The 21,559-nt window shown below is 43.8% G+C and overlaps 1 pseudogene; it reads right to left on the bottom strand.

Moving 5' to 3' along the window:
* The window catches only part of LOC115131068 (ribonuclease 3-like), a 166,132-nt pseudogene that overhangs the window by 78,977 nt on the left and 65,596 nt on the right, over window positions 1-21,559 (bottom strand).

Genomic DNA, 21,559 nt, shown 5'->3' with positions numbered 1-21,559 from the left:
AGCTCCTTTCTTCTTCTTTTTCAATTCTTTCCTCTTTTCAAGCGGTTCAATAGGATGGAAGGAAGGAAAGAAGACGAGAGGGCTTATCAGTCATGACCTCATAGAGAGGAGTGGAGGATGGAGGGAGGGGGAGAGAAAGCTTGCGGCAGCCCCATTGAAAAGGCTGAGGGAGAAAGTATTTTGTTTACATTACAAGAGGTAAAGAGAGAGAAATGAGAGAAAACGAAGACACGGGAGAATGTGAAGGCGAACTGGGCCAAAATAACCCAAATGAGAATGGACCACTCTGCCAGGAAGTTTAATGACAAGAGATCAAAAAAGCTCAATTTTCCATTGAACACTTTGAATAATGCAGGGTTGCAGGCGTCCATTTGCATTACAGATGCCGCTTTGCCTTTCCACCTCTCTCTCTCCCTTCCTCCCTCCATTCTTTCCCTCCTCTCCCTTCCTCACTCCCCGCCAAAGAGTGGCCCTGCTTCAGGGCAAGCAGATATAGACATTGCATGTGGGTGCGTGCGTTTGTACCACAGTGAGACAGGAGAGTCAGTCGGTCTATGCAAAGTAGGAGATTATCTGCCGCTTCCGATTGCTTCCTGCATAGCCATGGTTTAAAGGTCACCTCGGCACATAAACAAATACAACAAGGGTCACGAAACACATCCAACAACCACTTAAAACCATCCACTCTTGGCTTCGCTCTTCAAATATAGATGTAGATGCATGTCAGATTTCATCTCTCTTCTTAAAAAAAGGTCTAATTAAAGAGCCGAGAAAGACATCCAAATTCTATGTGAATGAGAGAAGGCACAGGAAAGATCAGAGATATGCAGAAAAATAATAAGTTCCAAAATGGAAGACACATCTAAAGAAGAAAAGCAACTTGTTCTCAGGGATGTTTGAGTGTGTGTGTGTGTGTGTCTGTGAGTAAGTGAGTCAGTGAGTCTGAGTGAGTGAGTCTGAGTGAGTGAGTGAGTGAGTGAGTGAGTGAGTGAGTGAGTGAGTGAGTGAGTGAGTGAGTGAGTGAGTGAGTGATTGAGTGAGTGAGACTGTGTGAGTGAGACTGTGTGTGTGTGTGAGCCTGAGTGAGTGAGCCTGAGTGAGTGAGTGAGTGAGTGAGTGAGTGAGTGAGTGAGTGAGTGAGTGAGTGAGTGAGTGAGTGAGTGAGTGAGTGAGTGAGTGAGTGAGTGAGTGTGTGTGAGTCTGTGTGTGTGTGAGAGTCTGTGTGTGTGTGTGAGTGAGTGAGTGAGTCTGTGTAAGTAAGTGATGGAGTCTGAGTGAGTGACTGAATGATGGAGTCTGTGAGTGAGTGAGTGAGTGAGTCTGTGAGTGAGTGAGTGTGTGTGTGTGTGTGTGTGTGTGTGTGTGTGTGTGTGTGTGTGTGTGTGTGTGTGTGTGTGTGTGTGTGTGTGTGTGTGTGTGTGTATGGGTGAGCCTGAGTGAGTGAGCCTGAGTGAGTGTGTGTGTGAGTCTGTGTGTGTGAGTGAGTCTGTGTGTGTGTGAGTGAGAGAGTCTGCGTGAGTGAGTGAGTCTGCGTGAGTGAGTGAGTTTGAGTGAGTGAGTCTGTGTAAGTAAGTGATGGAGTCTGAGTGAGTGAGTGAATGATGGAGTCTGTGAGTGAGTGAGTGAGTGAGTGAGTGAGTGAGTGAGTGAGTGAGTGAGTGAGTGAGTGAGTGAGTGAGTGAGTGAGACTGTGTGTGTGTATGTGTGTGTGTGTGTGTGTGGGTGTGTGTGTGTGTGTGTGTGTGTGTGTGGGTGAGCCTGAGTGAGTGAGTGAGTGAGTGTGTGTGTGAGTGTGAGTGTGTGTGTAAGTCTGTGTGTGTGAGTGAGTCTGTGTGTGTGTGAGTGAGTGAGTGAGAGAGTCTGCGTGAGTGAGTCTGTGTGAGAGAGTGAGTGAGTGAGTTTGAGTGAGTGAGTCTGTGTAAGTGAGTGATGGAGTCTGTGAGTGAGTGAGTGAGAGAGTGAGTGAGTGAGTCTGTGGTGAGTGAGTGAGTGAGTCTGTGGTGAGTGAGTGATGGAGTCTGAGTGAGTGAGTGATGGAGTCTGAGTGAGTGAGTGAATGATGGAGTCTGAGTGAGTGAGTGAGTGATGGAGTCTGTGAGTGAGTCTCTGTGAGTGAGTGAGTGAGTGAGTGAGTGAGTGAGTGAGTGAGTGAGTGAGTGAGTGAGTGAGTGAGTGAGTGAGTGAGTGAGTGAGTCAGCGAGCGAGTGTGTGTGTGTGCGCGTGTGTGTGTGTGTGGCTATTTGGTATTTGGTATTTTATTAGAATTAGCTGTTGCAAAAGCAGCAGCTACTCTCCTTGGGGTCCACACAAAACATAATACAGAATGACATAATACAGCACATCATTAGACAAGAACAACTCAAGGACAGAACTACGTACATTTTACAGTGGGAGCTGCTCTGTGATACTGTATCTGTTTTACAGGAAATGTGTGTAAAACAGGATGAAATGACAGCCAGCGTGCCCTCGGCCTGTTACTCTAAACTGGGAATGTTTTGGAGAGGAAGGACGACTCAATGAGAGGACGAGAGAGGGTTATGAGGGAAATAGAGAGAGAGCTAGAGATAGAGAGAGAGGGGGGGAGGGGTAAGTTGGGGGCACATGAGCCCATTCTACTGGCAAATCACTTGATTATAAGATAGATGACCTCCAATCGTGGATTTGCTACCAACAGGACTCTCAAAACTGCAATATTCTCTGCATTTCTGAAACATGGGTCTCGGACAAGATACCCCCCATTACTATCCAACTCAATGAATTCCCCATTCACTATGAGGACAGGACAGTGGAGTCAGGGAAAATTGAGAGGGGGTATAATGACTCGAGTGTGGTGAAAGTGTCGGCCCATTATTCACCCAAATTGGAATACCTAATGGTCAAATGCCAACTCTTCTACCTCCATCAGGGAGTTTTCAGCTGTTTTAGAGACTTGTATACGTTCCACCTCGTGATAAGAAAAATAATAATTATGTGTCATTAAGCCACGTGATGCACAACTTGTCTCCTTTGCAACTAGGAGTGATAAAGTCTTACACCACTGTTATTCTACACACAAGCAAGTACAAAAGGCCCTCGTCTGCCAATCGGCAAATAGGATCATAACTCTGTACTCCTGCCTCCTTTTTACAAGCAGAAGCTCAAATAGGAAGTGCCCGCAATTCGCTCCGTTGAGAAATGGTCACCAGAATCAGAGATTATGCTAAAGGGCCACTTTAGCTAGCGCTGGATGGAATATGTTAAGAGGCTACACTTATAGCTCTTCGATGTACACAGGCCCCGACACCTTCTGCATGTGGCAGAGGCTACATTCCATAATGGATTACAAAGGATGACACAGCCGTAATCTGCCCAACGATGCCTCTCTACCAGACGAACTCAACACATTTCATGCAAGTTTACACAATAACAACATCATGCCGGGTGAGGGCCATCGCCAACCCAGATGACTGGGTGATATTGCTCACCGTGACCAAAGTGAATAAGATCTTTAAATCAGGTCAACACCCGCAACGCGGGCACCCGGCAGTATTCCAGGGTGCGTTTTCAGAGAATGCGCAGAACAGCTGGCACCATATTCACTGTATTTTCAACCTCTCTTTATTGCAGTCTGTAATCCCCACATGTTTTAAGATGACCACCATCATTCCTGTTCCCAAGAACTCTCAGGCTTCATTCCACAATGATTACCGCCCTGTAGCACTCACATATGTAATCATGAAGTGCTTTGCATTCTGGTTCTGGCACACAACTCCATTATCCCAGACACCCTAGATCCACTCCAATTTGCATACCGGACCAACAGATTCATAGAAAACGCAATCTCAATTGCACGTCACACGACTATTTGACCAAGAAGGAGAGTCATAGAGTGCTACATCAGATGACCTGGCCTCCACAATCACCTGACCTCAGCCCAATTGAGATGGTTTGGGATAAGTTGGACCGCAGAGTGAAGGAAAAGCAGCCAAAAAGTGCTCAGCATATGTGGGAACTCCTGGAAAAGCATTCAAGTGAAGTTGGTTGAAAGAATGCCAAGGGTTGCTAATTGAGGAATCTCAAAAATAAAATACATTTTGATTTATTTAATACTTTTCTGGTTACTCCATGTGTTATTTCATAGTTTTGATGTCTTCACTATTATTCTACAATGTAGAAAATAACTAAAATAAAGAAAGACCCTGGAATGAGTAGGTGTGTCCAAACTTTTGACTGGTACTGTATATCACTTCAGTATCCAAGCACATTGTAAATATGGTACTGGAAATGATTGAACCTGTATATAGTGCATTTGCAAAGTATTCAGACCCCTTGACTTTTTCCAGATTGTTACATTACAGCCTTTTTCTACAATGTGTTAAATGTTTTTTTCCCTCATTTTCCTCATCAATCTACACACAATACCCCATAATGACGATTTTTTTTGCAAATGAAATAAAAATAAAAAATAAGAAAAATCTTGTTTACATAAGTATTTAGACCCTTTACAATGATACTCGAAATTGAGCTCAGGTGCATCCTGTTTCCATTGATCATCCTTGAGAGGTTTCTACAATTGATTGGACATGATTTGGAAAGGCTCACACCTGTCTATATTACATTTACATTTAAGTGATTTAGCAGACGCTCTTATCCAGAGCGACTTACAAATTGGTGCGTTCACCTTAAGACATCCAGTGGAACAGCCACTTTACAATAGTGCATCTAAATCTTTTAAGGGGGGTGAGAAGGATTACTTTATCCTATCCTAGGTATTCCTGAAAGAGGTGGGGTTTCAGGTGTCTCCGGAAGGTGGTGATTGACTCCGCTGTCCTGGCGTCGTGAGGGAGTTTGTTCCACCATTGGGGGGCCAGAGCAGCGAACAGTTTTGACTGGGCTGCGCGGGAACTGTACTTCCTCAGTGGTAGGGAGGCGAGCAGGCCAGAGGTGGATGAACGCAGTGCCCTTGTTTGGGTGTAGGGCCTGATCAGAGCCTGGAGGTACTGAGGTGCCTTTCCCCTCACAGCTCCGTAGGCAAGCACCATGGTCTTGTAGCGGATGCGAGCTTCAACTGGAAGCCAGTGGAGAGAGCGGAGGAGCGGGGTGACGTGAGAGAACTTGGGAAGGTTGAACACCAGACGGGCTGCGGCGTTCTGGATGAGTTGTAGGGGTTTAATGGCACAGGCAGGGAGCCCAGCCAACAGCGAGTTGCAGTAATCCAGACGGGAGATGACAAGTGCCTGGATTAGGACCTGCGCTGCTTCCTGGGTGAGGCAGGGTCGTACTCTGCGGATGTTGTAGAGCATGAACCTACAAGAACGGGCCACCGCCTTGATGTTAGTTGAGAACGACAGGGTGTTGTCCAGGATCACGCCAAGGTTCTTAGCGCTCTGGGAGGAGGACACAATGGAGTTGTCAACCGTGATGGCGAGATCATGGAATGGGCAGTCCTTCCCCGGGAGGAAGAGCAGCTCCGTCTTGCCGAGGTTCAGCTTGAGGTGGTGATCCGTCATCCACACTGATATGTCTGCCAGACATGCAGAGATGCGATTCGCCACCTGGTCATCAGAAGGGGGAAAGGAGAAGATTAATTGTGTGTCGTCTGCATAGCAATGATAGGAGAGACCATGTGAGGTTATGACAGAGCCAAGTGACTTGGTGTATAGCGAGAATAGGAGAGGGCCTAGAACAGAGCCCTGGGGGACGCCAGTGGTGAGAGCGCGTGGTGAGGAGACAGATTCTCGCCACGCCACCTGGTAGGAGCGACCTGTCAGGTAGGACGCAATCCAAGCGTGGGCCGCGCCGGAGATGCCCAACTCGGAGAGGATGGAGAGGAGGATCTGATGGTTCACAGTATCGAAGGCAGCCGATAGGTCTAGAAGGATGAGAGCAGAGGAGAGAGAGTTAGCTTTAGCAGTGCGGAGGGCCTCCGTGATACAGAGAAGAGCAGTCTCAGTTGAATGACTAGTCTTGAAACCTGACTGATTTGGATCAAGAAGGTCATTCTGAGAGAGATAGCGGGAGAGCTGGCCAAGGACGGCACGTTCAAGAGTTTTGGAGAGAAAAGAAAGAAGGGATACTGGTCTGTAGTTGTTGACATCGGAGGGATCGAGTGTAGGTTTTTTCAGAAGGGGTGCAACTCTCGCTCTCTTGAAGACAGAAGGGATGTAGCCAGCGGTCAGGGATGAGTTGATGAGCGAGGTGAGGTAAGGGAGAAGGTCTCCGGAAATGGTCCGGAGAAGAGAGGAGGGAATAGGGTCAAGCGGGCAGGTCGTCACAAGACGCGAGATTTCATCTGGAGAGAGAGGGGAGAAAGAGGTCAGAGCACAGGGTAGGGCAGTGTGAGCAGAACCAGCGGTGTCGTTTGACTTAGCAAACGAGGATCGGATGTCGTCGACCTTCTTTTCAAAATGGTTGACAAAGTCATCTGCAGAGAGGGAGGAGGGGGAGGGGGAGGAGGATTCAGGAGGGAGGAGAAGGTGGCAAAGAGCTTCCTAGGGTTAGAGGCAGATGCTTGGAATTTAGAGTGGTAGAAAGTGGCTTTAGCACTAGAGACAGAAGAGGAAAATGTAGAGAGGAGGGAGTGAAAGGATGCCAGGTCCGCAGGGAGGCAAGTTTTCCTCCATTTCCGCTCGGCTGCCCGGAGCCCTGTTCTGTGAGCTCGCAATGAGTCGTCGAGCCACGGAGCAGGAGGGGAGGACCGAGCCGGCCTGGAGGATAGGGGACATAGAGAATCAAGGGATGCAGAAAGGGAGGAGAGGAGGGTTGAGGAGGCAGAATGAGGAGATAGGTTGGAGAAGGTTTGAGCAGAGGGAAGAGATGAGAGGATGGAAGAGGAGAGAGTAGCGGGGGAGAGAGAGCGAAGATTGGGACGGCGCGATACCATCCGAGTAGGGGCAGTGTGGGAAGTGTTGGATGAGAGCAAGAGGGAAAAGGATACAAGGTAGTGGTCTGAGACTTGGAGGGGAGTTGCAGTGAGGTTAGTGGAAGAACAGCATCTAGTAAAGATGAGGTCGAGCGTATTGCCTGCCTTGTGAGTAGAGGGGGAAGGTGAGAGGGTGAGGTCAAAAGAGGAGAGGAGTGGAAAGAAGGAGGCAGAGAGGAATGAGTCAAAGGTAGACGTGGGGAGGTTAAAGTCGCCCAGAACTGTGAGAGGTGAGCCGTCCTCAGGAAAGGAGCTTATCAAGGCATCAAGCTCATTGATGAACTCTCCGAGGGAACCTGGAGGGCGATAAATGATAAGGATGTTAAGCTTGAAAGGGCTGTTGCCCCACCTCTCGTTTACTGACCTCTGCCTGCCTTGACCTGTCTATTGCCTGCCCCTGTTGGAATATTTAACTATTGTTTATTTGACGTGTTCTGCATTTGGTTCTTACCTTCATACCTGATAGTACAAACTCTGGTGGGCCATATGAGGAACTTTTCTGCTTCCCTTACTCGCACCCTTTTCATGTCATTCTGCTGTGGGGAAACCAGTCCAAATCTCTCCTTGTCTGCAATGGCTCTGGGGCCGATGAGAGCTTTTCTGGGGTCGACTCAGCCCCTCTCCATTCCCATGGATGTTAGAGCGTTGGACGGGGGCTCTATAGGTCGGGTCACCCATAACACCACTCCCATCAACCTACGTGTGTCAGAGAATCACAGCGAGACCATTCAGTTCCTGCTCATCAAGTTCCCCAGATCCCCGTGGTTTTGGGATTCTCCTGGCTCCAGTGACACAACCCACTCATCAACTGGTCTACGGGTGCCATCATGGGCTGGAGTCCGTTCTGCCACACCCATTGTCTGAAGGCGGCACAACCTGCCCTGGGACGTCATCATGGGTCCTCGGAGGTGGTTCCGGACGTCTACGCCATTCCCGCAGAGTACCAAGATCTCAGAGAGGTGTTCAACAAGGCACGGGACATTTCCCTTTCACCGCACCACCCCTATAAACTCATAAGCGTTGTCGGTGCGTAGACATACAGCTTAATGAGAAACCTGTTGAGCCCGGAAGCCAGGATAAGTCACTCATAGATATAGCGAACTATTAAAAGATCACTTCAAACCCATTGAAACAGTGCGATGATTCAAGTTTGATTGACACATGAGAAACCTACTGAATCAGTGGAGGAATATGTGGCTAAGTTGAGAAAACTAGCATTGGACTGCAACTATGGGAATACATTATCGCAAATGCTACGCGATCGGCTGGTGTGTGGGGATAATGATAATCTGTGAGCCTAATCTCACGTTTGAGAATGCACTCATTGAGTCCGCGAATAGAAATCCACTGGATTTGCAGGCAAGTGTTGCAACTGATTGCCATACAGTAAAGACAAGTAACTCTGGGTGCACTGAATTATTGGCAGCTGCCAATAGAGACGTCTCGTTGCAAAGGCAAACACACAGTGTTTGACTGTAACTTCAAACATGAAAAGTGTTATGCCTGTGGCATAATAGGACACATTGCGAGGGTGTGCCGCAATAAGAAAAAGCCACGGACTACAGAAAAGCAAATGGACAGAAGAATACCAAATACCTCGCAATGCTTTAGCTACCGCTCAAATCAAGTGATAGAAAGTGAAAGTGAGTGAGTAGACACAGAGCAAGCGGTCTCAATGTACAGTGTACAGGGGGTGTGAGTTTGAAAAGGGTGAAACCTTTCATTGTGGAAATGGGAATAAATGGACCTAAGGTACCGTTTGAAATAGACAAAGGATGTAGCGTCACGCTGATGAACATGTCCCAATTCAATGAGAAGTGGAAAGAGGTTGAAGTGCCTACACTGAGAGACACCCCCATTAAACTCGAAACGTACACAGGGGAGAAGATCACTGTGATTGGAGTTGCTGATGTTCAAGTGGAATATCAAGGACAAAAGGAAGACTTTTCTATCTTAATAGTGGAAGGTACTGGCCCCAACTTACTAGGGAGAGTGTGGTTGGAAGAAATACAATTGAACTGCGATGAAATCAAACATGTCACCACAGAGAAAGTGACACTGCAGCAGGTGCTTTCAAAGTATGAGTGTGTTGTCAAAGAAGAGCTAGGGACATTAAAAGGGGCCCACGCTATCATTTTTGTTGCTGCAGATGCTACTCCCAGATTCTATAGGCCAAGATCAGTTCCATATGCATTGAAGCCTAAAGTGGATGTGACAGACTCTTAGCAGAGGATATAACTATTCCTGTCAAGTTGTTCCCATACTCAAACCAGATGGTTCGATCAGATTATGAGGTGACTACAAGCTGACTGTAAATAGAGCTTCATCACTGGAGCAGTACCCTATACCCAAAGTGCAGGATTTGCTTTCAACGTTCACCGGAGGGCAACAGTTCACAAAACTGGACATGAGTCACGCATATCAGCAAGTGCTAATCGATGAAGCGTCACAGAAGTACCTGACCATAAACACCCACAAAGGAATGTTTACCTATAAATGCTTACCTTTTGGGGTGTCTTCCGCACCAGCTATCTTCCAAAGAACCACGGAGGGAGTTCTGCAGGGCATACCCAAGGTAGCAGTTTACCTTGACAACATTCTTGTCACGGGAGTCACATCTCAGAAACTTGGCTGAAGATTTGAGGGGGATGGAAGAGGCCGGTCTCCGGCTGAAGAGGAGCAAGTGTACACTGTTAGCAGATGAAGTGCAGGACCTAGGTCATAAGGTGGACGCCAAGCCCCAACGGGGTAATTACACACTGTAAAAGCTAAAGTGAGGGCAGTCGTTGGTGCTCCAGCTCCGACAAGTGTTAAAGAGGTTGTTGGGCTGTGTGGCTCAGGGCCTACGAGTACAGAGTAATTTACAAGCCAGGTAGATACCATGGGAATGCTGATGCTCTGAGTAGGCTGGCCTTTCCAGAAATAATTGCTCAGTGATGATCGGCATTTTGGATGATGCACCGGTGAAGACAACAGAAAATCAGGCAATGGACTTCAAAGAACATGACATTATCATAAGTGCATGAATTTATCCTGAAAGTATGGCCTACAGTGACAGAGCCTCAGATCATGTCTTACTGCACTCGCCGCTTGAGTGTTTGAGATGGGTGTGGTCTGTGGGGTTCAAGAGTAGTTATCCCACCACAAGGCTGGAGTATGCTACTGAAGTTGTTGCACCAGTCGCATCCAGGTATGTCGAGAATGAAAGGCTTAGCGAGGTCATACGTCTGGTGGCCAAAGTTGGACCAGGATGTGGATAATGAGGTTAGCCTGTGTGCAGATTGTCAGAGTAACAGGAAGTCACCCCCCACCAAGCCATTACATCCATGGGAATGGCCGGAAAAACCATGGACACAACTACATGTGGACAACCCTGGACTCTTCCTAGGGAAAATGTTCCTTGTGCTGATTGATTCTCATTCAAAGTGGATGGACGTTTACCCCATGAACAAGTCAACATCCCACTCTACGATTGAGAAGTTGAGACAACGCTTCAGTGTCATGGGATTGCCTCAAATGTTGGTTAGTGACAATGCTACTTGTTTTACTAGCACTGAATTCACAAGCTTCATGAAACAAAATGGAATTCAGCATGTAACGTCGGCCCCTTTTCACCCATCTTCAAACGGATTAGTAGAACGTGGGTTCAGACCTTGGAGGGGATGAGGATGATGCAAGGGGACAATATTGAAACAAAGGTGTCCAGATTCTTGTTTAGCTACAGGATCACTCCTCAAGCTATAACTGGGTTGTCACCTGAAGACATGCTGATGTCAAGCAGGTTGAGGTCAACCATGGATTTCACCAGGCCAGACCTGAAAGTGAAAATACAATAAAAGCAATGGAATCAAAAACGGAATCATGACAACAGAACAAAACTCAAAAGTTTCTCACCTGGAGACGATGTCTACACGAGAACTATGGGTTTGGTCCTAAATGGATTCCAGCTACAATTGAGGATTGCTCAGGACCTATACTGTGATCATCGGAAGTGGACAAATTCAAAGGAGACACGTGGATCAGATCCAAACTCGAATTCCAGTTCCATACGTGGACATGTATCAATGCTTAAATGAGCAGGACAGGACATTGGAATGTTCCACAAAGTTGCAGTTGGACAAACAACCTGAGACCAAAAGGTCTTCCTGTCACCACCAGTTCAGGACAACCTCCTTCTGTGAAGTCTCCACAAAAAGACTTTGTTTCACCATTAAAGGGTGAAGTGCTATTAGTGAGATGTCTGCCAGACTATTTCAGATCCTAAGGGATGTAATATTAAAATAGCATGTGATTGTTAAGAGAAAATCTTAAAATGTTAGTTGGCTGCTTTAGCTTAGAAAGTACATTTGTTAAGTTATTAGTATTAAAAGGGGCAATGTAGTAACCTGGTATACTTATGTTTCCCAATAGATAGCAGTATTGCTCAAGTTGGGGGATTGGTTTCCGCTATCCGTAGCCGTAGTCTGCCATATATAACCATGCTTCGAGAAAGTCGCAGGAAGCTTATGCCAGGTGCATTAGGGATTGTTATTCTAAGATACAATTACATACTAAAATGTACTTACGTGTCTGGTGTCATCAATCTAAGAAGCATCTTAACAACCTCTTCGGGCTAGGGGGCGGTATTTTCACGTCCGGATGAAAAGCGTGCCCAAAGTAAACTGCCTGCTACGCAGGCCCAGAAGCTAAGATATGCATATCATTGGATTTGGATAGAAAACACTCTAAAGTTTTGTTTGGGGCGCGTGACCTGGACCTGCTCCACTTTCATTTGAACCTCTATTGAACATAGTTTATCCCGTCTTAAATTGTATAGATTATTTACGTTTTAAAATACCTAAAGTTGGATTAGGAAAGTTGTTTGAAATTTTTTGACAAAATTTACTTGTAACTTTTTAGAAAAGTTTTAGCCATGGCGAGTTTTCTGAATCAAATGTGCCAAATAAATTGACATTTTGGAGATATAACGATGGAATTTATCGAACAAAAGGACCATATGTGATGTTTATGGGACATTTTGGTATGCCAACAGAAGACGATCTTCAAAGGTAAGGCATGAATTATATAGTTATTTCTGAGTTTTGTGTCGCGCATGGTAGGTTGAAATATGATTGTCATGTGTTTGTATGGTGGGGTGCTGTCCTCAGATAATTGCATGGTTTTCTTTCTCCATAAATCTGACACGGTGGCTGGATTAACAAGAAGTTAAGCTTTAATTTGGTGTATTGCAATTGTGATTGTATAAAAGTTAAATATTTCAAATAATTTTGCACTCTGTAATTTCACCGATGTTGTCGAAAAGTTCCGCTAGCGGAACCCCTAGCCGTAATTAAGATAATAGATCTGGAAAGACTTGAAAATAACTGTGCAGCAACACTCCCCATCCAACCTGACAGAGTTTAAGAGGATCTGCAGAGAAGAATGGGAGTAACAGCCCAAATACAGGTGTGCCAAGCTTTTAGCGTCATACTCAAGAGACTCAAGGCTGTAATCGCTTCCAAATGGACCTTCAACAAAGTACTGTTTAAAGTGTCTGAATACCTTAGTAAATTTGTATTTAATTTTTTTTTTTGTCATTATGGGGTATTGTGTGTAGGTTGTTGAGATGTTTTAAATATTTAATCCATTAAAGAATATGGCTGTATCGTAACAAAATGTGGAAAATTCAAGGGATCTGAAAACTTTCTGAATGTTTTTCTTATTTCTGTTTCTTGTGTGTTATTGTTCTTAACTTATGTTATTTTTAGTATTGCATTGTTATTGTGTTTAGAGCTTGTAAGAAATGCATTTCACTGTACTCACTGTGCACGTGACATTCAATTGTGAAATCATGAAAAAATGTTACGATAACTATTTGACACACTGGAAAGAGTCAGAGAGTACACAGGGGCAGAAAACCTGACCACTGTGACTGAAACAAAATTAAGAAAATCCTTGACCCAGTACAGACTAAGAGAGCATAGCCTTGCTGTCGAGAAAGGCCGCCATAGGCAGACCTGACTCTCGAGAAAAGACCAGCTATGGGCACACTGCCCATAAAATGAGGTGGAAACAGAGCTGCAAATCACAGACCCACAAAGAATTTTAAAACATATCTAACATTGGTAAATTCCCAGTAAGAATTTTTACCTGTTGCCTTGAGAGCACAAACAACATTGTAAATACAACTGGTATGTAGATTTATTTTCCCAACCAATTATGCTTCAAGTATTTGCACATGTTTATAACACTGTACACAGCTGATAACATAACATTTTAAATGTCTTTATCTGTTTGAAAGATTTGAGTGCAATGTTCTAATTGTTTTTTTGTTTTGAAGTTTGTTTCTTCTCATTTTTGTTTATTTCATGTGCTTTGGCAATTGAAACATATGTCTACCATGTCAATTAAGCCCTTCTGAATTGAAAAGAGAGAGACAGCAAAACAAAGGGGTCTTCAAGAGCCCTTGGAGCTTAAACAGAAATTGAGATGACAGAAGTGTCACAAAAGAAAAGGTACCTTGAGCCAAGCAATGTTAATACAAGTGTTTGTGTGTGTGTGCATGATTGCGTATGTGTACGCCCGCACATCAGCGTACGTCTCGGCATGCGGAGACTATTTCGAGTTAGATATCCAAAAATCACTGTCGTCTCCTCTCTTGCCTCTCATCCTCTTTGACAGCCAGGCTCTGTTACACTGAATAAACAGGTGGGCATCAAACTTTCTCTTATACAGATAGCATGAGAGAAAGAGAGACATGTAGAGGTGGAGAAAGATCAGGCCTACGCCCCTTCTGCCCCCTGCCCCCTTGCAGCAAGGACCTCATCATGACATGCTACACATATGCCCAGGCTGTGAGAACAGGAAAAGGCTCAACTCCCACTAATACAACCACCTAAGCCATATCCTGCGACCTAAGAGGCTTACACCAGATGCCCCCCTAGGCACAACCTGGCACTGTACATATTCAATAGGCTTTGAGGGGACTCCAACTGCAGGTAAAACTACAGTTGAAGTCAGAAGTTTACGAACACTTAGGTTGGAGTCATTAAAACTTGTATTTCAACCACACCACAAATTTCTTATTAACACACTAGAGTTTGGCAAGTCAGTTAGGACATCTACCTTGTTCATGACACAAGTAACTTTTCCAACAATTGTTTACAGACAGATTATATCACTTATAATTCACTGGATTACAATTCCAGTGGGTCACAAAGTTACATTCACTAAGTTGACTGTGCCTTTAAACAGCTTGGAAAATTCCAGAAAATTATGTCATGGCTTTAGAAGCTTCTGATAGGCTAATTGACATACTTTGAGTCAATTGGAGGTGTACCTGTGGATGCATTTCAGGGCCAACCTACAAACTCAGGGCCTTTTTGCTTGACATCATGGGAAAATCAAAAAGAAATCAGCCAAGATCTCATAAAAAAAATTGTAGACCTCCACAAGTCTGGTTCATCCTTTGGAGCAATTTCCAAATGCCTGAATGTACAGCGTTCATCTATACAAACAACAGTACGCAAGTATAAACACCATGGGACCACGCAGCCATCATACCGCTCAAGAAGGAGACGCGTTCTGTCTGCTAGAGATGAACGTACTTTGGTGCGACAAGTGCAAATCAATTCCAGAACAACAGCAAAGGACCTTGTGAAGATGCTGGAGGAAACTGGTACAAAAGTATCTATATCCACAGTAAAACAAGTCCCATATCAAAGTAACCTAAAGGCCGCTCAGCAAGGAAGAAGCCACTTCTGATAAACCGCCATAAAAAATAAAGACTACGTTTTGCAACTGCACATGGGGACAAAGATCCTACTTGTTGGAGAAATGTCCTCTGGTCTGATGAAACAAAAATAGAACTGTTTGGCCATAATGACCATCGTTATGTTTGGAGGGAAAAGGAGGAGGCTTGCAAGCCGAAGAAGATAATCCCATTCGTGAAGCACGGGGGTGGCAGCATCATGTTGTGGGGGTGCTTTGATGCAGGAGGGACTGGTGCACTTCACAAAACACATGGCATCACGAGGGAGGAAAGTAATGTGCATATATTGAAGCAACATCTCAAGACATCATTCAGGAAGTTAAAGCTTGGTTGCAAATGTGTCTTTCAAATGGACAATGACCCCAATCATACTTCCAAAGTTGTTGCAAAATGGCATCAGGACAACAAAGTCAAGGTACTTGAGTTGCCATCACAAAGCTCTGACCTCAATCCCATAGAAAATGTGTAGGCAGAACTGAAAACATGTGTGCAAGCAAGGAGGCCTACAAACCTGACTCAGTTACACCAGCTCTGTCAGAAGGAATGGGCCAACATTCACCCAACTTATTGTGGGAAGCTTGTGGAAAGCTACCCGAAATGTTTGACAGAACTTAAACAATTTAAAGGCAATGCTACCAAATACTAATTGAGAGTATGTAAACTTCTGACCCACTGGGAATGTGATGACATAAATAAAAGCTGAAATAAATCATTTTCTCTAATATCATTCGGACACATCACATTCGTAAAATAAAGTGGTGATAATAACCGACCTAAAAAAGGGAATTTTTACTGGGATTAAATGTCAGGAATAGTGAAAAACTGAGTTTAAAAGTATTTGGCTAAGGTGTATGTTAAAAACTTCTTATGGCTTAGATCCCAGATAGAATCAATCTTTAGGATTTTTTTATCATAAATCTTCAATAATGTTCCAACCGGAGAATTCCTTTGTCTTCAGAAATGCAATGGAACGCAAGCGTCAACGCGTGTGGTCAGCTCATGGCACTTTGGCAGACCTCTGACTCATTCAACTCCCATTCCCCCCTCCTTCACAGTAGAAGCATCAAACAATGTTCTAAAGCCTGTTGACATCTAGTGAAAGCCTTAGGAAGTGCAATATGACCCCATTGACACTGTATATTGGATAGGCAATGAGTTGATAAACTACAAACCTCAGATTTCCCACTTCCTGGTTAGATTTTTCTCAGTTTTTTGCCTGCCATATGAGTTCTGTTAAACTCACAGACATCATTCAAACAGTTTTAGAAACTTCAGAGTGTTCTATCCAAATCTACTACTAATAATATTATGCATATATTAGCAACTGGGCCTGAGTAGCAGGCAGTTTACTCTGGGCACCTTATTCATCCAAGCTACTCAATACTACCCCAGCCATAAGAAGTTAACTTCCGACTTCAACTGTACATCTCATCTCTTGTCAGCAGCACTGTACAGTAGATTACTTTATCACCAACCTGAACCCAGAGCCTCTCAGACCTTTCAGTCAGCCCACTGACAGATCACTGACACCTCAGCAAAATCACAGCCTACTTCAATAAAGCAATACTCAATCATGAGGCATCAGAGCTGAACAAAACACATACTATAAAGAAATGCCATAGATTGATGGAAAGTTTTGGAGAAACCTACCAGAAACCTACTGGAAAAAATGTTTCACTGCAAAAGGGAAGGTGTAAACTTGACAGTAGAAACCTAAACAGTATATTTCAGCTTCCATATCAAATGTAAATATTTAAACCAGACCACCTATGAAAATGAACAGCAATGACAAATGTTTTGATGAAGGCAAAAACATAAGATAGAGATTACGTAACCTATCCAAACAAAAACACAGAGACCCAGAAAACCTGAGCCTACGCCTTCACTATAGTGAAACACTAAAAACAGTAGAAATACAGTAAGGAAAAATTAAGAACAGCATGTCACAAACCAATTACTGAAGAATCCATAGAATCAAACCACTTCTGGTAAAATTGGAACACACTAAACGGACAACAACAACAAGATATATCCACTATATATACAAAGTATGTGGACACCCCTACAAATTAGTGGATTCGGCTATTTCAGCCACACCCATTGCTGACAGGGATATAAAATCGAACACACAGCCAATCTCCATAGACAAACATTAGCAGTAGAATGGTCTTACTTAAGAGCTCAGTGACTTTCAACGTGGTACCATCATAGATTGTTACCTTTTCAGCAAGTCAGTTCGTACAAATGTATGCCCTGCTACAGCTGTCCCGGTCAACTGTAAGTGCTGTTATTGTGAAGTGGAAACGTCTTGGACAACAACGGCTCAGCCCCTAAGTGGTAGGCCACACAAGCTCACAGAATGGGAACGGAGAGTGCTGAAGAGAGTAGGACGTAAAAATCAACTGTTCTTTGTTGCAACACTCACTGAAATGGGTTTCAATGGCCAAGCAGCAGCACACAAGCCTAAGATGCGCAATGCCAAGTGTAGGCTGGAGTGGTGTAAAGCTCGCCGCCTTTGGACTCTGGAGCAGTAGACACGCGTTCTCTGCATTCTCTGCAGTGATGAATCATGCATCACCATCTGGCAGTCCGATAAACTTATCTGGATTTGGTGGATGTCAGGATAGTGCTTACCTGCCCGAATGCATAGTACCAACTGTAAAGTTAGGTGGAGGAGGAATAATGGTTTGGGGCTGTTTTTTGTGTTTCAGGTTAGGCTCCTTGGTTCGTGTGAATGGAACTCTACAGCATACAATTCAATTCTAGATGAGTATGTGCTTCCAACATTGTGACAACAATTTGGAGAAGGCCCTTACCTGTTTCAGCATGACAATGCCCGTGCACAAAGTGAGGTCCATACAGAAATGGTTTGTCAAGATCAGTGTGGAAGAACTTGATTGGCCTGCACAGAGCCCTGACCTCAACTCCATCGAACACCTTTGGGATGAATTGGAACGTTGACGACAAGCCAGTGGCCAACCTCATGCTTGTGGCTGAATGGAAGCAAGACCCCGCAGCAATGTTCCAACATCTAGTGGCAAGCATTCCCAGAAGAGTGGAAACTGTTATAGAAGAAAAGGGGGGGGACCAACTCCATATGAATGCCCATGATTTTGGAATGAGATATTCAACGAGCAGGTGTCCATATACTTTTGGTCATGTAATATAGGTAAAACACTTCTCCAATCTTTTTGGCCTTACAACAAATAACAAACAGCAAAAACATATACATAATCCATTACCAAATTACCAAACAGACTATATATTCACCCTGCACACCCTTCTTGACAAACAAACAAACAAAGAAAAACAAAAGTAAAGTCTGCTCAAGCTTTGCTGATTTCAACAAAGCTTGACTCAATTTGGCATGAACGTCTGATATACAAATTGATTGAAGGCGGTGTTGGGAGGAATACATACAGCATTATAAAATCAATTTCTGAGGTCCACTCACCAACCAAGAATTCACAAAATGGGACAAACACAAAAAAGCAGAATTCTGCAAAAACATCCTGTGTACAACGCAAAACACCAAATAATGCATGTAGAACAGAATTAGGGTGATTCCCGCTAATTATCAAAACCCCAGAAAAAAGCTATTAAATTCTACAACCACCTAAAAAGAATAAGTGATTCTCAAACCTTCCATAACAAAGCCCTCACTTACAGAGAGAGATGCACCTGCAGAAGAAACCCCTTAGCCAGATGGTACTGGGACTCTGTTGACAAACACAAACAGACCCCACAGAGCCCCAAGACAGCAACACAATTAGACCCAACCAAATCATGAGAAAACAAAAAGATAATTACTTCACACAAACTGGAATTTTATTTGGAACTAAACAAAAAATAAACAGTGGCAGAATACCTGAACACTGTGACTGAGTCTAAAATTTCAAAAAACTTTGACTATGTTCAGACTCAGCATGGTTTTGCCATTGAAAGAGGTCAACAGAGGAAGATCTGGCTCTCAAGAGAAGACAGGCTATGGGTACAATTCCTACACAATTAGGTGAAAACAGAGCTGCACTTTCTAACCTCCTGCCAAATGTATGAGCATATTAGAGACACATATTTCCCTCAAATTACACAGACCCATAAAGAATTTGAAAACATATCTAATCTTAATAAACTTGCATATATATTAGGCGAAATGCCAGTGTGTCACCACAGCAGCAAGATGTGTGACCTATTACTGCAAGAAAAGAGCAATCGGTAGAGCACAAACACCATTGTTAATACAACCTATATTTATTTTCCCTTTTGTACTTAAACTATTTGCACATTGTTACAACACTGTACATGCACAGTAATATGACATTTGAAACATATATATTCTTTAAAAAAAAATTGTGAGTGTAGTGTTCATTGTGAAAGGAAAATTCCACCCCAAAACTATGTTTGATTCATTAGTCCATTGTCAGCAATCAAGTTTTCAAGATATGTACATTTCAAAACACAGACAAATGATGCAAAATCCATCATCAAAGCCGTATGATGCTGCGTTTTGCAGTATTTTGAAAGAAATAGCAACATATCGTTTTTGGGAGGATTGTTTATTTCCCCTGTATAGTTTATTTTTGTTTATTTTCTGTCACTTGCTTTGACATTCTATGTAAAAGTAGTGCACGATATAGGGAGTAGGTTGCCATTTGGGACGTAATCTCCATTGCCTATCGGGGGAGTGGAGGAATGGCTGAAATGGTTTAATCAAGATGGTGATAAGATGGGAAAGCTGCCGACACTGCACACTCGCCAGGACTGAGCGCTGCTTAGCTCCCCTACTGTTGCCTGCCGCCCAAGGGGGATAGAGTGGAGACTGTCCCTACAGACAGCTTAGTCTGTGTGGGGTGTGTGTGTGTATATGTGTGTGTATGTGGTACTCTAGGGACTGCCTGTCCAGCCAGAGGTCAAAGCCCATCTATAGAGAGATCAATAAAGCTGCTTAATGTGTCTGGACCTGACGGGAGTTATACTGCACACACATACACACTGACCTGGATACAACACTCTGGTTCGAGCATGGTCACGCACAAACACACACCTGTGAATTACAGAGACATATGGATGGACACACTCACCTATGAGGGCTTCAAAGCAGGTGGCCATGGCGGGTCTCAGGTCTGACTCCCTGTAGAGGTCTGGTCTGTGCACATAAAACATGAAGCGATCAGGCTCCAGTTTCTGGCAAATCACAAAACATACTGTACCAACACATACAGTCACAATCTATGCCTTGCAGTACTGCGAACAATAACAGTTTTCTGACCTGGTTGGCTAGTTCAGGCTAGCGGGATAGCTTAATTTCCATCATACTATAACACACAATTACTATAACACACAATTATGGGAGCAAATAACACAATCACCGTGTCTCCTGACCTTATTTTTGTCTTTGATAACTGACACTTTGATATTTGTCCGATACAGAGATGGTCGAGGTGGTGAAAGAAAAGCTGACTGCCAACCCTAATGTCTAGCCCAAACCTAAAACTTTTTTAAATACATTTTTACAATATAGCAAATTTTGACATTGCAGCTGGCCTATCTAAGGAAAATAATAAATGTCAACCTGTCTCTCAAATCAAATCAAACTTTATTGGTCTCATACACATATTTAGTAGTTGTTATTGCGAATGTAGCAGGATGCTTGTATTGTTCTGTATGGCACTCAGCTACAGTATACACACACACACACTGTAAGGGGCCTGTAATCACACAAAATACCCCATAAGGACAAAGTGAAAACATGTTTTTAGACATTTCTGCAAAGGTTTTGAGAATTAAATACAGAAATATCTCATTTACATAACAATTCACACCAGAGTCAATACTTTGTAGAAGCACCTTTGGCGGCGATTACAGCTTTGAGTCATCTTGGGTATGTTTATTAGCTTAGCACATCTGGATTTGGGGATTTTCTCATTGTTCCCACTGTGTTTGGGTTACTACTCATTTGTGAGCGGCTCTATTTTCCCTCAGCTTGCATTGTTTAACCATTCGGAATGTCTAAAGAATCCATATATACTTCTGAAATATGAACACAGAAATACTGGACATTTTTAACTCTTATTATGGTGGCGATTTTACAAACATGATGTTGAATTGGACTCACATTTTTCTAGTCTTGGTTTTGACTCTGTCTCGAACCCCTTGTCCCCATCCCGCCCCCTGCTGTTGGTCTTGACTCTGACTCGATTTGCTCCGGTCTTGGTCTTGAATAGGTCTTGCTTTAATAGGACCAGTGTTAATCTGTGTCTGTGAAACTTCCCCCAAAATGGGTACAAGTCTCACCTTCGCTAGCATAACCAGGTGCTGGTTCTGTATAATGGCTGTTCTGTAGGTGGCCAGGCCTCCTTCTTCCAGACAGGGGAACCGGTAGTAAAGATGGACAATGTGAAGACAGGAAGCACACAGACAGAGCTGTTAGATCCAAGATGGCCCCTGGTGGATCACAGATGGGGCGGCAGGGTAGACTAGTGGTTAGAGTGTTGGACTAGTAACCGAAAGGTTGCAAGTTCAAATCCCTGAGCTGACAAGGTACAAATCTGTCGTTAACCCACTGTTCCTAGACTGTCATTGAAAATAAGAATTTGTTCTTAACTGACTTGCCTATTTAAATAAATAAAAAATAAATAAATTAATGAACAGATCCCCAGCTGTGTGCAGGTAACCAACCACAGACCCATTAGATCTTAAATGGCTGACAATGGGTTGAAGTCTACCAGAACCACAGCTGTGTTCAGGCAACCAGCTAGCCTACATTTTCATTACTGTTCTTTGTCCACATTCTCCAAAACGTTGGACCAATACCAGGTGTGGCTTTTTCTATTTTTCTATTCGTCAGGGCATTGTGATCAAACGGCAATATATCACATTTGGAATACATCATTTAAAATAATGAATTA

Source organism: Oncorhynchus nerka, linkage group LG6, assembly GCF_034236695.1.
Source record: "Oncorhynchus nerka isolate Pitt River linkage group LG6, Oner_Uvic_2.0, whole genome shotgun sequence".
Taxonomy (NCBI): domain Eukaryota; kingdom Metazoa; phylum Chordata; class Actinopteri; order Salmoniformes; family Salmonidae; genus Oncorhynchus; species Oncorhynchus nerka.
The sequence above is the reverse complement of the archived record's forward strand: the minus strand, read 5'-3'. Positions and strand labels throughout refer to the sequence as shown.